The following is a 19,090-nucleotide window of genomic DNA, read 5'->3' as shown; positions in this document are numbered from 1 at the left end:
CAGGAATATCTGTATGATAACTCAAAATGCAGTGCCTTGCTATGTGAAGCCCTAGTCGGTTGCCTTAGGACAACAACATACTGCAGCCATATTATTCGCAACAGGATGAAGCGTGCGTCTGCGGTAGCAAAAATCTGGAAACAACTCAACATATTTTAATGCAAAAGCGAAGGTATTAATCTAGCGAGACTTATAGGCAACGTCGTCCTTCCATAAGTGCCGCGATTTAAAGCGAATTGAAGCATTAACCGGTCCGTATTCGAGATAAGCAAGAGACGATTTGAGTATTGCTGGAAAAAATAGGAAAGAAATTGATCAAACCCAACTTGATTGGGGGGCCGAATCTTTTTCCTCAGGACCTTTCAATAAAGATCTTGTCAACTGTCAACCCGATCTACACTAGGTACATATAGAGGTTTTAAGAAGCGAGACGATTGGAGAGAAAGAGTTAAACTGATAAATATATATGGATTACCTGATTTGCTGAAGCAATGTAGGATTCCATTTGTCATACTCCGTTCCGAAGGGGTGCCAATAAATTATCATCATCATCATCATAATGATCCGGATGGAAGAGACCTAGGTCGGAGATGCGGAAAGAGTGGAGAGCCGCCAGCGGCTCTAGTGCATCGCTCGAGCCTTCGGCTGTGTTCTAAAGAAGCCGTAAACAATCAGGCTAATAGTCACTAGGCATCGCGGTAGCGCGAAAGAGCGGCATGAAAACCAAGGAGATGGTTCCATTAATGAGTTCAAAACGCTAAAACAAAAAAGGGTTAGCTAAGTGCCGACGATAAAAAAGACAAAGTTGACGTATATGCATGGGAAATATGATACGAACAACAGACAAAGAGAGTGAATACCGAACTTAAAAAATCAAAGCAAAAAGCCCGAATATAAATTTCATCGACATATAATCATCCAACAATTTAAACCACCATGTACGTCGACCATGTCACCCTAAGCTTAGAAACCCTGTCGACCATTCCTGTTGATTTACTTCGATTTTCACAAATAACAGCGTAACTTGTATTCCTACCGTCCTTTTTCGCCGTTTGTATATTCACTCTCAGCACATACGCAAAGACCCCGCCAAAGGTTGCCATTTTAAGTAGCTGTAGGCCAATGAACAAAATGAATATTGTAAGAATTGTTGTTATCTAAGCCCATTCCCCAGATTGTGAGCCCTCTGGATTAAAGATGCGCATCTCAAAGGCTATGCTCATTGCTGGTTGCATGTGGCAAAATGGTTTGCGAGAGCCCGAAATACGTCATAGACATCGGCTTTTGGACCCGACCAAATAGGTCTACGCTGAAAGCATCTTCTGCGAGCTTTCTCAGTAGTTCCTTGCGGAGACGCTTCTTGCTATCTCTATCTTTTGTATTATTACCTTCCCCACAACAAATCCACTCAAAGTTTCAAGGTCCCAATAATGACAAGAAGGCATATCCATCCAGTAAATATACTCCTTCTGACCCCGATTGTGGACGATTGCTGGCGGAGCAGGCGCGTTGTATTCATTGTTTAGCTTAGAATCATTTATAGCACAAAATGTCATCGCGGAATCGCAGCTTGATTCCTTATTTTTCTTTCCAGAGAGACACCATGTGTGTCCAGCCGTTGTATCACCGGCTTTATGTGGAACCAAATGAAATTCATGTCCAAAATACACAGTGTCTCTTCCAGGTCCCTATGCTCGTGTGTTTCACTTTTTTTTATTCCAATATTCTGTACAATATAATACTAGGCATTTTTCGATGTGTTCGCGACATTGGCATTCGAAACTTGAAGGCGGCGCCATGGCGTATTTCTCTCTGCGCTTATCCACCTACATTTTGCTATGTTTTGTAATACACTGCAATAGCGCAAACTTTGACGTGTGTGAAGAAAAAACAGGTGAGTAAAGGCCCCGAGCCATTTCTCTAAACATAATATTCTCCTTGATGTGATCGATAAACAATTGGGGCTTCCGATCCTTCTTGAAGTTCACTATAGAGTTTCGTCTATCTTTAGTATTGTACACATAGTTGGAGCAGTTGCACTGCCCTAGTAGATATGGCTTCCTGCACAGCCCACATATTCCATTGTCGGCGAATCCGAGTAAACCAGCCTAGGGCAACTGCATATGGGCAGGTCTTCAACTAACCTCTTTGACGCAAGCTTGAACCACCGGGTATCAGACACTGAGTGTCTCATACTCATACTGAGTGGGTTAGGTTAGGAAAATGCGCATGAGCGATAAGTATAGGGACGGTAAAATATGCAACATAAATATGCTAGGTGGTCGCGGGCAGTAAAAATGGCTGTAAATTCAAACACAGCTGAATGACGTTGCAATGAGCGGGTATGCCTTGACAGAAACGCATCTACGAGATACGCAACCATCCGTTGCGTATCCATCCGTTCTTGACAGTTTCATATGGAACGGTGCAACAGAATGAGTGGGTCAATGAAAGGTGCAGGCGTACGCATGTTAACAAGGTGAGGCATAAAGTGGCAAGGGGTAAAAGAAACATGTAAGGAACATTCATGAATTAGCAGCACGTGAGAAGAAAAAAAAAACACGTAGCTGGGAGTAGCTTACCTACGGACAGGTAGGGATACCCGGTGTAAATATAGGGAATTGATTGATTGCATTAGAATTGATATAACGAGCTCAGAAAATGGGGCCAGGAAATATTTGTAGTAGATATGAGTGCGCACGTGGGGATTTGGACGTATATACTCCTTAGCTGGCTCTCAGCTGCTGGATCTGTGGCATGGTCAGAACCTTATAGTAGTTAACGGGGGAAATAAGTGTCATTGCCAGGTTGCGCCATGATACGGAAGCTGGCAACTTTATATCGACTACACCTGAGTCTCAGAAACAGTGTACGAACGACTAGACCAAATGACGGTAGATGAACAGGGAAAAGCTAGCCTGTAGTAATCGTATATTTTTAACCTTATCATTTTAGAGAGGTACGGTTATTAACCTCAAATATGCCCTAATAGCCGCAGAATACTTAAAAAAGGCGTTGGCTTTACCAGCGTGCTTCTGTATCTATGAGAGCATTTTTTTCCTCCTGTCTGAAATTGTGACTAACAAAAAAAAAATGGCAGCGAAAAGAAGAAGTGGCACTTTCGCCCTAAAGCCGAAGAAGCACCGATTACGATGCGTATTAGTGGACAGATCTACAAAGTAAGCGTTATAGTTTTATCTGTCGTGTAAACTTGTAAACATAGGCACACTAAATTAACAAGCATGGTGCCACGCGCGCCCAAGCAAACATGAACGTATCTCACTCAATGACCGCGGAAACTCGCTGTCAAAACGCTGGAAAGAGTCAGTGCTGAGCTGCACTTTGTGCCGGCGCTCGCATCAACCGTTATCTTAGCCGCAACAACACAGGGAGGACGGACTCTCCCCCGCCGCAGATGTATTACAAGATACAGCCACGCGGGCGAGCGCTCGTGGCGCAGAACGCACGTCCCCCCCCCCCCCCTTCCTTGGAGCCTTCCATCCGGCGGCGTATTTCATCCCGGCGGGACCACGTGGCCGCAGAAAAGCGCAGCCCCTCCACCTGGACCCCCCCCCCCCCCCCCCGGTGACTTCCGGCCCGGCGGGACTGCACGGCCGCAGTAAGGCGCGGCCCCTCCACCTCCCTAGCCTCCCTACGGTGCGTTGTGCGCGACTGGAAGACTGCGCGCTTCCTTCCCGCTTGCCGCCCTTGTGTGCGCGAGGCGCGATTGCCGGCAGACCGTCGCATGCTTTCGTTCGAACACACAGCATACGGCGCACCGCGAAGATTTTATCACACCTGGACTTTTTACGGAACCTCACGGCGACGGCAACGGCGACGCCGATGGCAGAAATTCGCCTAGAGTGTCCATATAATTGCTATAGCAATAAAATGAATGGAAAGCAAATAGCAGAGAAGGCAAAAAAATGAGCGCTTCCTACAGCAGTCTGCAAATATACAGCGTCCAAGTAAACTTTAGCCTAGCTTATTTGCAAGTGCGGAACCAAAGCATGGTGCCGGACAGAATTTTAAGACTTATGCTGTTCGGTGGTCAGAGGTCTGCCGGCCAAAAACCATGGTTCTTAACCTCTATCTTGCACCGTGTTTTTTATTCTTTTTTTTTCTGGTACAGCTTGGGCACACTTAGCTTGACACCCTGTGCATAAGGAACTGGTAGACGGTATGCAGCACGAGATGAGAGAGACAGGTGCAAAAAATTGTTCGAATGGAAAAGGGAACCGACACAGTTGGCGGAACAGGCAAATACAAATACAGCAAGCTATAGAAGTGCGTAAGCAGGCGTCTGTAGATCATCGAGAAGCCAAACATTGGGATTTTTCTAAGAACAGGTGCTCTTCAGATGGAACAAGTACCGAGAATAGAAAAGGGTGGCGAATGAGATTGTGCAATAGAGAACTAATTCTTTTATAAATACTCCTACAAGCATATGTTCCATTATCCCCAGAGAGTTGGATATACACCATACGTTATCACTTCTGTGAGAGTAAACATCGATCATTGAATAAGGCACCAGAAAGAACCGATATAGAACAGTCATCGTGTCAATTTTGCCTAACATGAAGCACTCAGGAGGTAGAGAGAAAGCTCATTGTTCATATTAGGCAAAGAAATACTGCGCAAGCAAAGGTGCTCAGCGGAAATATCCACGGTGGCAGTGTCATCCAAGGTCAAACCTGGCATCCATTCGAAAGCCTCAGAAGGCTAAGAATGAAATGGTTGCAGGTTCACCAGAAAGTAAGCTTGGAGCCTATCCGGAGAAACAATTGATATTTTTAACGGTTTTTGTAAACATAATATAAGTATACTAATTTGCTATATATGTGTTTTTATAATTCTATGTGATATGGTGACAGCGTAGTTGTTGTTTTGTTTGTGTTTAACAGAATGGGACGCAGTTCATTGTTGTCACCCCCATTTTGTCTGGGGTTAGGGGTACTTCAAGATGCTCCTGCGACTTTTCTTTTCTAACATTCTTTATTTTATGGAAACAATATAAAATGTGAGAAAGAAAGAAAAAAAAAGGAAGAAAGCTTTCATTTCTTTAAAGGCCATGCTTTCCTTTTCAGGAAGCCGTGAATATTTCCTCTTTAGATTGTGCGAAATTCTCATGGATGCTAACTTTCCCTAGTAGGAATATATTGATAAACATTTTTTAGTAACACGTGAGTATTGATGATGAATGAAGTCATTTATTTTTTCTTTGCATTCGTTTTATAGGAATAGTGCAGAAAGCAAAGGCCACACAACTTGCGGCGAAGCTGGTGGACAAGTGCGCACTTCCCATACTTACGAAGTACAAGTTTTCTACGAAGATGATGCAGCGGGTGTGGTACACTTAGAGTCTATTTTACAGGGTCCACGCAACTCTATAAAGTCGCGTGTTCCTTAAAAACAGTAGTTTTTACTTCTCCATCTTATTAACGGCACCTTTTTACACGACAACTATTTATACGTGGAAGACAGCGCATACACATTAGAGCACTGCACGGGCCGATTTTTTTAGCCCAGGCCCGGCCCGGGCCCGTTTTTACGTTGGGCTGCCTGACCGAGCCCGACCAAAAGTTTTATGACGCGACCCGGGCCCGGCCCGGGCCCGGAAATAATCTACGTTACCCGCCCGGCCCGGCCCGCCACCCCATTACCTTAGGCCTGGGCCCGGCCCGGCCCGGCTCGAAACCGGCCCGAACCCGGCCCGAGACCGAAAAAGACCACCGAGCGGCATTAAAAAAAGAAAGTAAAGAAGAGAATGAAATGAATTTATTCTTAAGGCATAAATACATGTCATATGCAATTACGAACAGCGCTTGAGTGGTCGGAACGCAAATGCCAGCGCGCAAAGTAGTACGAATCACCCTGCCGAGCAGTATCACCAGCAGTTTCCAATGGCGCGACCTTGATGCGGCCCAATCCACTTCTATCGCAGCGTCGCCACAGCATTTTGCCACGTCGGGCGCCTCACTGCAAAGCATGCGCCGCCCCAGCCGCTCGTACCACTCAACCCTATTCTAGTACACTCTAGCCAAAGCGCAGCCACGACCGGTCGTGAGCGCAGCGCATGGATGGAGTCAGTGGAGACAGAAAGCTTCTCGTTCCGCCATGGCGCATCGTAATCCGCTGCTGCTAGGCGACCGGTTGAGAACATGCGTGTAATCATAGATGGACGCAGTGCCATACTTCAGCCGCCTGACGAATTATCTTATCTAACCAGTCATCGTTTTACCAATTCGCTTTTGAAGAATCAGCAAGTCGCGAACGCGCTTACACCGCGCTGAAAACATTAATTACATTGATTTAGGTAAGGAATACAATGGCATCCTTTGGTTTGAGGTGACTTCGGTCTTTCTGGACTTTTACATGCTGTTCAAACAGCGCAAAATACGACGGAAGAAGAAAAGGGAAGTACACAGGATTAGCACTGCTAGCTTCCAGCTGCGCCGGGGCGAACAGGTTTTTCAGAGTCGAGACGCGCGAGGATACTGGGTGCACGTTACAGGCACACCAGCAGAAAGTCCAAGCCCGGCCCGGGCCCGCGTCAAAATACTTGAGCCCGGCCCGGGCCCGGGTCAAAAAGCACATGCGGTGCCCGAGCCCGGCCCGAGCCCGTGAGAAATCTGCCCTACCCGGCCCGACCCGGCCCACGGCGGGTAAGCCCGAGCCCCTGCAGTGCTCTAATCCACATTGCGAAACCTCAAGCGTTCATTTATGCCGTATCACTTATACAGCTCCAAACTTGAATAAAGTTTAGTTAGGCTTTACATTGCTGTGATGCTAGCATGGTAACCTGAGACGACAGCTTAGTCACTATGGCGTTGCCCTGCTGAGCTCAAGGCTACCGGCTGTATTCCAGTAATAACGGCCGCATTTTGGTGGTGGTGGGGGGGGGGGGGGGGGTGGATTGTGAAAACGCTTGTGTACATAGATTTAGGTGCACTTTGGAGGACCTCATGTGGTCAACATAAATCCAGAGGCCCCCCTACGGCGTGCCTCTTGCTTATATCATGGTTTTCGTACCTAAAATACTCGAACATAACTTTTATTTACGCTACAAAGATGTCGACTCCAGCAGTTATTTCGGCATGACATAAGGACGGATATAGTAGACAGTGTTCTTTCAATACCACCAACTTGGACGTAGCTTAAAGGAGATAGGTAGGGAGTGCTATATAAGTGACGCCAGCAGCGATTGTTTAACTAGGTCTTGGTGAGGATTGAAATAAATTTGTGCTGATCTATTTGCAGGTTACTTACTTTCAAACGTCCGACTACTATTGATAAATTCCAGCTATACAAAATAGTTTTCTTACGTGCACACCTAATGATGCACGGCAAGTTATCCGAAATAGTTTGTCGATATACCAACTGCCGTAATGTCTTTGCTTTATCATAAGCACGAGTTTGGCAAAGTGGCAAAGTCGAGCATGCCTGATGGGGATGTGGCGATTAGGCGGCATCACGATTTTCCGTCCACCTGATGCAGCCCTTGAAAATTCACCGGATGTTTCTGCGAGGCTGGATACTCTTGTGTTTACAGGCGTTTGGTAGCTTCAAAAATTCAAATTTGCCACATTTCAGCTGGTATCCGCACCTCATTAGCTTTACCTCTTATATTTACTTTCATTCGTGTGAACAATACAAAAATCATAAATAAGGAAAGTGAGACTAGCGCATGCTATCAAATGAGCACCACGCCCGTCGGCTCGAAGAGGAGAGAAAAAAGAACAAGAGAAAGGACATTATAACGGGAAAAAATGGAGAGGAAGTCTCACCACAACACATGAAATCAGGCGCAGAGTGCGAGTGTTATAGAGGAGAGTTTTGTCCCTAGGATAAAAATATACTGAAGCGCAGTTGCGTCAGCCTCATATCGAGTGTAAACACAACCTACGGAAAACAAGCAATCATCACGTGCTCTTCAAGCATGATTAAGCTGCTTGGACTTGCTCAGCAGCACGCAGTGACAACTCGGGAAAGTTGGGCATTGAAACGGCAAATGAGCAAGCGTTTTGCTGTAGTGTCCACAAGCAGAGCACGAAGGTCAAAGCGCGTACTTGTCAGTGAGATCGATGTGCACTCTCCAAGACATAATGTACGGATATTATTTACTGTAGGCATATTCACCACAGCAATAACTATGACATTCTATGAAAATACCGCTAGAATGTTGGCTCCAATATATACCTGGCAGCTTTTGAACAATTCAGGAGACGGAAATGACTATCCACTTTTAAAATTATTCTGGCATACAGTGTCCGAAAAGAGCCAAAGTCGCACACTGCCCAAAGACTTTTGATGCAGCAGGACTTCGGTGCATGGAAAACTCTGGGAAAGCTAAGAGCGATGCTGCTATTCTTCCTGCGATAAGAATGAATCTTGCGCACCATGGCTTGTGCAAAAATTGTTTTTCAGAGCATTTGCTCACTGGCTGGCGCTGGGCTGCTCTCCCTTGAAAGGGACGCGAGCAAAAACAAGGCGCTTGCTGCATTGTTAGTCAATAGCGTACTTAGATTATGCCGCAAAGCTGTTTTTGTTTCGAAGATCAACACGAATATTTACTGAGAGGCATAGCTTGGCAAACATTAGGTGGCCACATTGAGCCATTCGCAACAAGTGGATATTTTATTCCTAAGTGCTACGCACTTCTCGTAGAAGTCAAAATATACGTATTGGATCGTAGCAAAATTGTTTGAATAAGTATTTGCCAAAATTGCACATATAGAACCGCGTTTTATTGCTATGCACGCATACCATAGCGTTATTTTAGGCCCAACTTTTTACTCAGTTGCGACAATCAAATGTATTATAATTACATGCGCACTGCTAGCCTCTGTGCGAAGTATTTTGCGGGATATGGGTAAGAACGCTTAGGCAGTGCATAATTGTTAAAAGCTACGCTCAAATAACCCTAGGTTCAAGAAGTAATCGTCGTAGTAAGCGACACCACGAGTGGAACAAAGAACGACGCACAGAGAACTCTGCAGCAAATGAATTGACGCCTCCAAGGAACAGCCTTAGAAAAAAAAGAGAAATACAGTACTTTTTTTCTCTAATGTAGTACGCCCAGATGATCATGAAAACAAGCGTCACATCTTGGAAAAGAAAAAAAAACGGTATATAACTAACATTGCATCCGTTTCATTGTGACCTTGAATAAATGATGCTTTATAAATGAACATGATACTTTAACCCATCTGTTTATACAGGGAGCATCCAAAATGTGCATCGTATTTCGATTTTGCTTTCACAAGTACGTGCCCTTGAAGAAGTCTAAGGTAGGTGATTTTCATTTTCCAAACCTAATTATGCATACCAGTGATTATGTCCACCGGACTCCGGACTACGGTTGAAATATTTGGTGTGATTCTTAAGAGGAACATTTCAGTAGAGTTGCATGTAACTTAGCAAGAATTCAAGTTTCACCTGCAGACCTGAAAATTATGGGTAGCTAATATAGGCTCCCAAGCTCTGTAAAGAAACATGTCGCTAGCATATGCTAACAAGAATGCGCTGTTTCTACGGCGCCAGCCATTCGCATTCGAGATATGCACGGCATGTCCGGTTAGCGAGCCATGCGTGGTGTAGCCTTTAATGTGTAGCCCGTTACTTCCTTTCTATTTTGTTTCAATTTGAACGCCAACCATCTGAATATAGGCACCCGTACTATAGAGCACGTTCCAGAAAGATCAGTTCTGTGCACGCTCAGCCTAACCATTAGCATGAAGTTCTGTAACATTTCCAATCGAATATGTTCCAAAGAAGAAAATTGGTAGATCTTACAAATGCATAGGAATCGAATAGAGACGAAGCTTTGTGATTGTTGAGTGGAATGTTTAAACTTGACTTCTTTACTTCTAGGTAGCTCATCTCACCTCTCTCAACGCAGGCTCAAATTCCATTTTCTTCCTTCGACATGTCTCTCCCCACTGGGCTGCATGTGTTGTCGGCTTCCAACATTTTCTTCTGCCGTCTTCGCTTTTTCACTCTTGTTTTACGTGCATATAAGGGCACCCATCCAGTCACACATACCCACATACATTTCTGAGGTATTGGTGAAGAACCCAATGTCATGTACCCAGTTGCACATACCCCGTGTGCCCAGTTGCATTCTCCCCAGTACAACAATAGCCATCAGCCAGCACCCAGAGAGGGGGAAGTAGTGGTCGAGGAAACCGCACAGAACATTTCACTTTAAAAAATCCCAGTAACAACGCGTCGTTATTCTAATACCTGCGGCCGCTAAAGCGACATCTGCCTGACCAACCATCCATCACGCAGTGCATGAACTGCGGTCTTGTGAGGTCTTGTGAGGCAACATAGCAAAAAAAAGGTGTGCTGACCTAACGAAAATTTTGTTAAGTGTATGTGAAGGGAACCGTTCATGAAGCGGTTCATGACATGCTATAAATTAGTGGGCTGACGTTTGGGTCAACAATTGAGCACTTCAATTAATTTTTGTTTTATTGCGATAGCAATTATATGGACACTTCAACCGGATTTCTGCCGTAGCCGTCGTCGTCGCCGTCGCCGCGAGGTTCCCTATAGATAACATCTGTGCCGCGCGCCGTATGCCCGAGCGGAAGCGAGCGGGGACGCGCGCTATCACGGAGAGCGAACGCACTCAATCACCCACGCGCAAGCAAGGAAGCGGGAAGCCAGCGCCGGAGGGAGCGCGGGGGGGGGGGGGGGGGGAGGAGGGGGCACACTTCTACTCTGCCAACAACCGCGCTCGTCGCTCGCCCGCAGCGTCTCTTATCTCCACACGGCTCTGACCTTTATGCGCCGTGCATTCGCCGCTCAGTTTCCGTTGAAGCGATAGACCGCACTTACCTTCGCCCGCTGCGGCGTATGGGCTCGCTGCCAGCGTTTTGGCAGTCGTTGTGTGCAGTCATTCAGTGAAATCTATTCATGTTTGTTTGTGCACGCTCACACCACGCTTGTTCATTCAGTTAGTAATAGTCGGGCCACATTTTCCAACGCACGCTACACATGCAATGCTGCCCGGATCGGCAGTGCAGCACTACAGGTGTGTCCCTCCGCACGCGCTGCCCACGGGAAGCGCTTCTCAACACCACCGTTTCACACGTGCCTTCTCGTGGTCATCGAGTCTCTCTTCATGTCGGTCTACTTACGCCGCAGCACACCTGCTTACTTAATCAGCTCATGTTTACTACAATTCATATTGCTACCAAAGCCGCTCACCTTACTTCGTATGACATTGCTGTGTTTCTATCGCATTCATTGCTTCACCCTTAGGGCGAAACTGTGACTTTTTAAGTGTCAACTTTTCGGCAAGACAGCAGCACTACCCGGCCAGCGAGCAGCCACGGCCAAAAAAGTCTGCGAGCATTCGTAAGGAAAGCGTTCCTTTAAAAAGGTCGTGCACTGCAGAAGCCATAGTGGAACAATATTATACCGAGTACAGAAAAGGCGCGTCTCCTGGCTAGGCGGGACAAACAGAAAGCCGGCCTTTGAGAAAGCTATTTTTATAAACCACGAAGAGTGCAATGCGAATATCAGTCTGATAAAGGAAGCGCGCGCCGCAGGGCTCGCGTATTGTCGTGGAATGCTTCAAGAAGATTGGAATGCACTGCACCTCCATAAACGCTGTACGCAACAAAACGTTGTGGTATGGGGCAGGTGTGAAACCAGAGGGACAAACGTCGGTATCTTTACTTGGTTGTAGGAAATGTATTCTATTCGCTTCTGCAAAGTATATATCTGTATTGTAAAGCGAGGATTCTCGGCGTGAAGACGCATGGCTCTTGGTCCGATCCTTTAGATAGGGTATCTTCCTGACGTCACGCCGCTGCGTGCCTCCGCGGCAGCGTGCGGAACGAGCTTATGAACGTATGAAATGAGCGAACGTAATCAACCGAATTTCCAAGCCACAGTCGTTGTTTGCAGTAAATCCCTGAATCACAACGCAGATTTTAAAGCGAATAGCCTTCTTTGCTCTTTCGTCCGTTCTTGAGGTTGCTCGGAGATACGATGGTGGTCGGACTTGTGCAAGGGAAGGCAAAAAAAAATACGCCGGTGGAAAGGGCAGGTGCTCTAGGCCAACCGAGGTGCAAAGAGGGAAGTGAGCAGGAGAGGCGGAGGGGGTAGATCGTCACACCAGAGCTCACGTGCAAATGAGTGTCATTGTGGGGCGGGAAGAACAGGCAGGGAATCGCTGTTCACTTCTTAGCTCGGTCGTGTGTGTGTGTGTGTGTGTGTGTGTGTGTGTGTGTGTGTGTGTGTGTGTGTGTGTGTGTGTGTGTGTGTGTGTGTGTGTGTGTGTGTGTGTGTGTGTGTGTGTGTGTGCGTGTGTGTGTGTGTGTTTGTAAATGCTTTCGCATGCACTTAGAGAGAGAGAATAAACTTCATGCAAAAGAGTACATGAGCGTAGGTAGCTCCTCCGCTTTGCAGTGGGTGGTCCCCTCAGTCCAGCGGCCTTAGCAGCCCTTCTCGCTCGGTTGAACAGGTTGAGCTGGTCCGTTGAGCCGGAGCTGGACAACGCTGCCTACCATTGCTGTGTGGTGGGGTGTGTTATGGGTGTGAGCTGTAATGTGTTTGCGCAAGCTCATACCATGTGGTAAAGCGTCTGCGAATTGATCGCAGTTTGGGCATTTATAGGAGTACAGCGCCGGGTGTATGGCGTGGTAGAGACACAAATGGCGATATGTGTTCGTTTGGAGTTTTCGCCATATTGCGGCTTCCTCTCGCGTCAGAGCATTATGAGGTGGCGGTAGTCTTCTTCGTGAAAGGCGACAATGTTGTAGGATGCGCGTGTAGGTTAATGGTATGGGCTCGGGATGCAACTGCTCGGTGAAGCCCTCTCGCGGCTCCCGGTGTGCGTGCGCTCGGGTGTAAGCGCGTGCCTGCAGATTGCCGCGCTATGGCTCATGCCCCGGAGTCCACACGATTTGTATGTATGTTGGGAGCTGGTGAGCTCCACTCAAAATGCCATGTGCGGCCCTAGAACTTTTGGCCCTGGAAAAATTTCTGCATGCCGTCTGCGAGTCCGTCAGAACTATGACGCACTCACAATGCGGTCTCGTCGGGATGGCTAACGCTATCGCTAGTTCCTCTGCCTCCGCTGCACTCGCTCTGGAAATCGACGATCCATGTATTTATTTTTGTTCCGTGATTGTCGACAACGCTGGTGACGAATGCGATGCTTCTTGCGGTGCTACCCGCGTCCGCATACAATACATTTGAATGGTTCTTATACTTTTTCGCGAGCGCCTGCGCTCGGACTTGTCGCCATCCGATGCGGAAGTTTGGGCGCATCTTCCTGGGAATCGGTAAGACGTGCATAGTTTCTTGTATTCGTGTTGGAATTTTCTTCAATGCACTGGTCTTCCGTACGAAATATCGAAGACGTTCCAAGACAATCACCGTGAAATGAGTTACGCCGGAATTTATATCTACAGAATCCTTTACGAGGCAAAAATCATAGACAACGAATAGTTCATCTTCGTACCTTGAGTCATAGTTTCAACAAAATGTTGATTTCGAACCCATTTGTTTCAATGGGGCGCCAGCTGGCATAGATTGCTTTCAATTAGCTTGCTTCCGATGACTGTGCTCTACTTGGCAATAGCGGATAGTCAGTTTTCAAGCACCCCAAAACCAAACACAAGTGGGTTAATTTAATATCCGCTTGCAATAAACTTCAAGCGTTTGAAGCTCTTTTTTGCGTTATGTTGTTTTGCATGTTTAGGGTCGAATGAGAGAAATTACAGTGTACTTTTGCTTTCGAGTGGTTAATCAAGCATGAATGCAATGCTGATTTTCGCGGCAGTGCAACTAATGTCTTCAGCTTTAAATGTATCTCGACATCGAATGAGTGTTGCTCGAGCACAACCAGCACCCTGAAGATGGTACTGAATGTTTTTTGTTACCTTATCCTCCGCAGGGTTCTGATGCCTATCGTGAGGCGGTGTTAGATTGCGTCGCCAAAATGGCATCAATATTGACTGCTGTTCTAAACCCTGTGAGTATCCGTAGCCCTCTTTCCCGGATTGCTATAACAAGGCAGTCTTTTTCACAAATAATCTTTGTTTTACCTGCTGCTTGCCACACGTTACGTAATAAAATCCTTAAGCATGCGACTCGTAGTGCGTATGTTTTTGATACACAGTCAGGTCTGTATAATTTTGTTGAATCTTCTAACAGTTTGTACTTCTTTATTTGCTTCTTCAGGAGTGGATAGATGCGAAGAATCTGGAAGATCCGAGGGGCCTGTATTACGATGGTGTGGTAAGCCGAAGTAAAAAGTTAACACTAACAATCAACCTTCAGAGATGAGGACGCTTCACTCTAATTAGTAATTAGGAAATTTTCTAGAGCACTTGCTATGGCGCACTCATATTTTCTCGCCGTAGTCAATTTTTTAGTGTTTCTGATACTATTGCTATTTTATACACCTTGCTCTGCCTTTATTTTTTCTGGAGTTTTAGGCTTCGCCTGATTTCAGTGAGGAGGACGACAATTGTTTTATTTGTTTTTGTTCTATTCCGCATTAAAATATAAGCCTAATTGAATGAGACGCAATTTCAAAACCTTCTAAAGACAAATGTTTCGTCCCAGCTAGTGAGCCGTTGTTTCCGAAATATCAGTTTCTTGCGTCCCATGGTCATCCTGCACCTCCGTGATAACGAAAATAATGGGGTTGGAGCAAGGGTCATTATTAAATCTCAAATAAATGTTCACCAAGTTTAGCTAAAGCAGAACAAGCATTTCAATGCTGATAAATGAAAAGGCTAGATTATTCAGCGACTCACTAGCAGCCAGCAGATTTCACATCTTTGGCTCGGACATACTTGTTTCTGGCTTCAAAGTTCACTAATAGTGTTTGAAAGTTTTTATGTTGTAGAGCCACACAAATGCAGGTTTCACCCCTTTAGCAGTATGGATGGAACTGAGTCATATTAGGGTTTCGATCTGTGTTTTTTTTAAACCAATAGAACGCGCCATGTTGTGCACGTCGCAAAACGAAAGCGCGAAAATCAACTCAACATTTATTGAGTTTTGTTCACATCTACGGGGCACCACCAAGAAAAAAAATGCGCTGCCGTTTATGCATGCAGCGTCGCTACTGTCACCTCCGTCGAGGGCGGGCCAGAGGGCTAATGGAAGATTAGATGCTCGAACAAACACCAAACTGCTCGGAGGCCAAGGACAAGCGGTATTCGGGGCCGCACCACCCCCGACGCTTCCCTAATAAATGTGACCACGGGGCCCTACTGTGGGGACTTTCAGACATGGCTGACTCGGCCCTGTATTGTGCTCTATGGGGCTTTTGCAGAATGCAGAAGCTACAAGAGTTACGTAGAGTAATTTGACGCGATGTGTGGCTATTTGTATTCCTGGCGCTACGTGTTATTTTCACTTGCACTGAGAACAATTCATGTTTCAGAACTGTGCGAAGACGCACAAGATTTTTACCGAAGATTCTGCCATCGCGCTTTCCGGAATAAAATGGGTCCGGGACACATTGTTCTAGACACATGGCTGCACAAATAAAATTTGATTATTCATGTTTATACTAATAATGACTTTCTAAATACTGGATATTTCAAGAGCATCCCCTAGGAATGCTCATTGAAAGAAACCAGCAAGCTACAATGTCTACTTGTAGACCTTTATTTATGGTGTATGCCAGCGTACTCTTTGTAACCGGTAAATGTTTCGCATGTAATTCCAGAACTTGCACGGTTGCATACCATTTGACATTACGGCTTCTCCATTAACGGATATTTTTCTACAACTTTGTTCACACTGCAGATGTGCAATAAACCTCATTTATTCTGTAACCGTGTCCTTGAAAGGCGTTAACGGCCTCCAATACGGTCTACTGGTCTCTCTCTAAGCCAAGGTGGTAACTTGGAAATTTAGATCCGATGAATCAATCCCACCATCTTATTAAGTTTCTGCAGCAATACAAGGAAGATTTGGGGGATACAGGATATTGTAATTTACAGAGTGCCTGCGCTAACTTTTACAGCTTCAGCTACTCCTCACGTGAAACACTATATTATGCTAGCTTATATCTATAGAAGGCCACAGTTTTCAGTTTCAAAATAGCAAAATATGTTTAGAGCACGCGAATACTTCCACTGCTTTTGCACCATGTAATGCAAGACGTGTAACTATTTATAACTCGCATTCTACCGACGCGCGGTTGCCCCGATTGAACGACGCTTGTTTGCGCAGTCTCAGTTTTCTTTTAACAGCAGGAGGTACACTATTATCACTGTCCCAGAGGAGGTGTTAAGCGTTTCTGGTGTTATATTTACTGAGACACGTCGGCCGCAGTGGGTCTTGCATTTTTATAGGGATATACAATTTTTGATAACCTCATTGTTGTTTTAAATGATTGTTTTCCCTGATTTTGAAAAAAAAATGCTATCGATATATACTTTAGAACCCTGAGGTCATAAAATATCGTCCAGTAAGGGAAAGTTCTGTCTTAAACCACAAATACGCTACAGCGGACTTCGTTTTCTTTTTCGTTTCAGCCAAGAACAACTTCGAATGAACCCTTTAGGTGTAATAATTGTGCGCTTGTAGTTTCTTCATTTTGCGTCTATACCAAAGAAGGGAATTCGTTGTTCAACACTGTTTAATGTGTAATGCTTCCTCCGTTTGTTGTTTCTTCATTGCACTCGGGGAGAAACAATAAATATTACCATCTTTCTTAGTTCAAAGCAGGCTGTTCTGATGCGACATTTAGGAGCTCGGAAACGCTTTGCATGTTCATCTCTCTTTTTCATTACGCTCTCATCGTTGCGAAGGAAATGGTTATGCGCAAAGCAACACGGACACAGCAATAGACGCGGACGAGCGCAAACGGTTAAAAGCAGTGCCGTCCGTGTAAAGACAAAGGCAGCTAATTTGTATAACAACCTTCAGCTTCTCAAATTGGCCAGGGATATTAGATCTTCTAAGGGCAATTCACTCAGTGTTTTCTTTACGGCAAAAACGCACAAGCCAGAAGTACCATTTCACACAATCATAAGTGAGAAGGGATCTTGGCAGCACTTGGTCAGCCAATTCTTGCTTAAGAAACTAAATGTACTTTCAGTTAATGATCCCTTCGATACCAAGAGTTCAGATGATGTGGTGCGATTTTTGCAGGGGGGAACTTTTTTTATTTTATGTTCTCTGTCGATGTTGAGGATCTATTGTATTCTATTCCTCATGGGCATTTATTCGTTGCTGTTTGAGACTGCATTGCCTTTCAAAATTCTGCTGGCATGTCGGTAGAAGATTTTATGAGTTTACTTGAATTTGACTTTCGGTCAACTTTTGTGGCCTTTGAGAATAGTTTTTATTTGCAGCGTCAAGGAATTTGCATTGGGTCTTGTGTGGCACCTGTCTTGTGCAACATTTTTTTAGCTGACGTGGATCAGTTGTTTTTCAAGAATCTTAGAGAAAAGCAACGTTATCAAAGTTTTTAGGTATGTTGACGACTTTTTAATACTTTTAAAGATACCACCTGTTTTTACCTTAGACAAGTCTGTTGATGCTATTCTTGACGCCTTTCGGCAGTATGGGAAGGGATTGACCTTCACACATGAAATCCCTTCTAATGACTCGCTGCAGTTTTTAGATCTACGGCTTCGCTTTTTAAATGATCATGTTTGTTGGTCTTATAATCCCCGAGCGTAAAAGGCATTATTGACATATGATTCTGCGCAGTCTAAGCTCGTCAATTGAGCGGGGGATCATGAAACGTTGTCTGAGTTCTGCACTCAGGAAATTGTGCCCACATGCTATGCAGGATAGTTTTAATGTCCAGGTTCGGCGTGTGTTGGATGCCGGATACCCTTGCACGGTAGTTACGGCAGTTGCAGAGGTTCTTCTGCGAGAGTCAAAAGCAGCCCGCGCTGGTGCAAAAACTGGGCTGCAGTGCCGGAGCCGTCCTGAAGTGTTGCCCTACATACATCGCACCTCTCATAATTTTAAGGTTGCGAGTAGGCACACTGTGCCAATTGTTTTTTCAGCCCCGCGTAAGCTCGCTGGGCTCTGCCCGAGTATTTGTGCTGCTAAGAAGAAGAATCCTGGAGGATGCGGCGAAAAGCACGAGCCGCCCTACGTAAAATGCGCGGTTGGCGTTGTGCACGAAATTCCGCTATCATGTGGAAAGACGTACGTAGGGCAAACTGGCCGGTGCGTCAACGTTCGTGCAAGGGAACATGAGCTGTCGAACCAAATTTCCGCGGCATCAAAATTTTGGGCAAAAGCGTGATTGTACTGCCCGTGAACTGTTGGAAGCCTTTTATATTTCGTCTAAAGGAGATGGCTGTATAAGTGCTACATCAATTTCTTTAAAAGAAACTGAGATAATGTTTTTGCGCGGCACTTTGTAATCTTTGAAGTGTGTCATGTGACCACCGCTGTTTCACATACGTCATTGAGAGTATATATTGACAACACAGGAAAAAATTTTCAGTTGAAAGTTTGAAAAAAAAGAAAAAATATTGCGCTCGTCCGCGTCTATTACTGTGTCCGTGTTTTGTTTGCGCATAACCATTTCCTTTGCAAGTATGAACCAACTCGGCCGGCCGAAAGTTTTACTGAGCTCTCATCGTTGCTTACTTCCTCATCATCATCGGGACCCTCAGTAACCTCGTTGTGGTAGCTCGGTGTTTATAGCGTTGCAATGCTCACCATGAAGTTTAGGGTTCGATCCCGGCCGTGGATTCCACCCTTCCATCGGGTCAGAATACAAAAGCGCCCGTGTACCGCGCAATGGGTGCACGTTAACGAACACTGTGTGGTTAAACTTTATCTGGCACGCCTCGACATCAGATCATGGATTGGGCACGTAAAACCCTAGTTTATTTCAAATGTCAACCCTCACCATATGGCAAAGACGGCGCAGTGGCCAAAAAAAAACATACTAAATTTTGTGCACCAACGCTACTGGGGATTGCACTTGCCACAGGACTAACAGGAACGTGAAGTTTCGGCAACCTGTCGTTGCGAAGAACTGAGATATCACCTAAATGTCTCACTACACATGGACGCAGCGGTAAGACTAACGCTATATAAGCTGAAACCTCTATTCATGAAGACAAGT

Source organism: Dermacentor silvarum, chromosome 9, assembly GCF_013339745.2.
Source record: "Dermacentor silvarum isolate Dsil-2018 chromosome 9, BIME_Dsil_1.4, whole genome shotgun sequence".
NCBI classification, from domain to species: Eukaryota; Metazoa; Arthropoda; class Arachnida; order Ixodida; family Ixodidae; genus Dermacentor; species Dermacentor silvarum.
Note: the sequence above shows the minus strand (reverse complement) of the source record.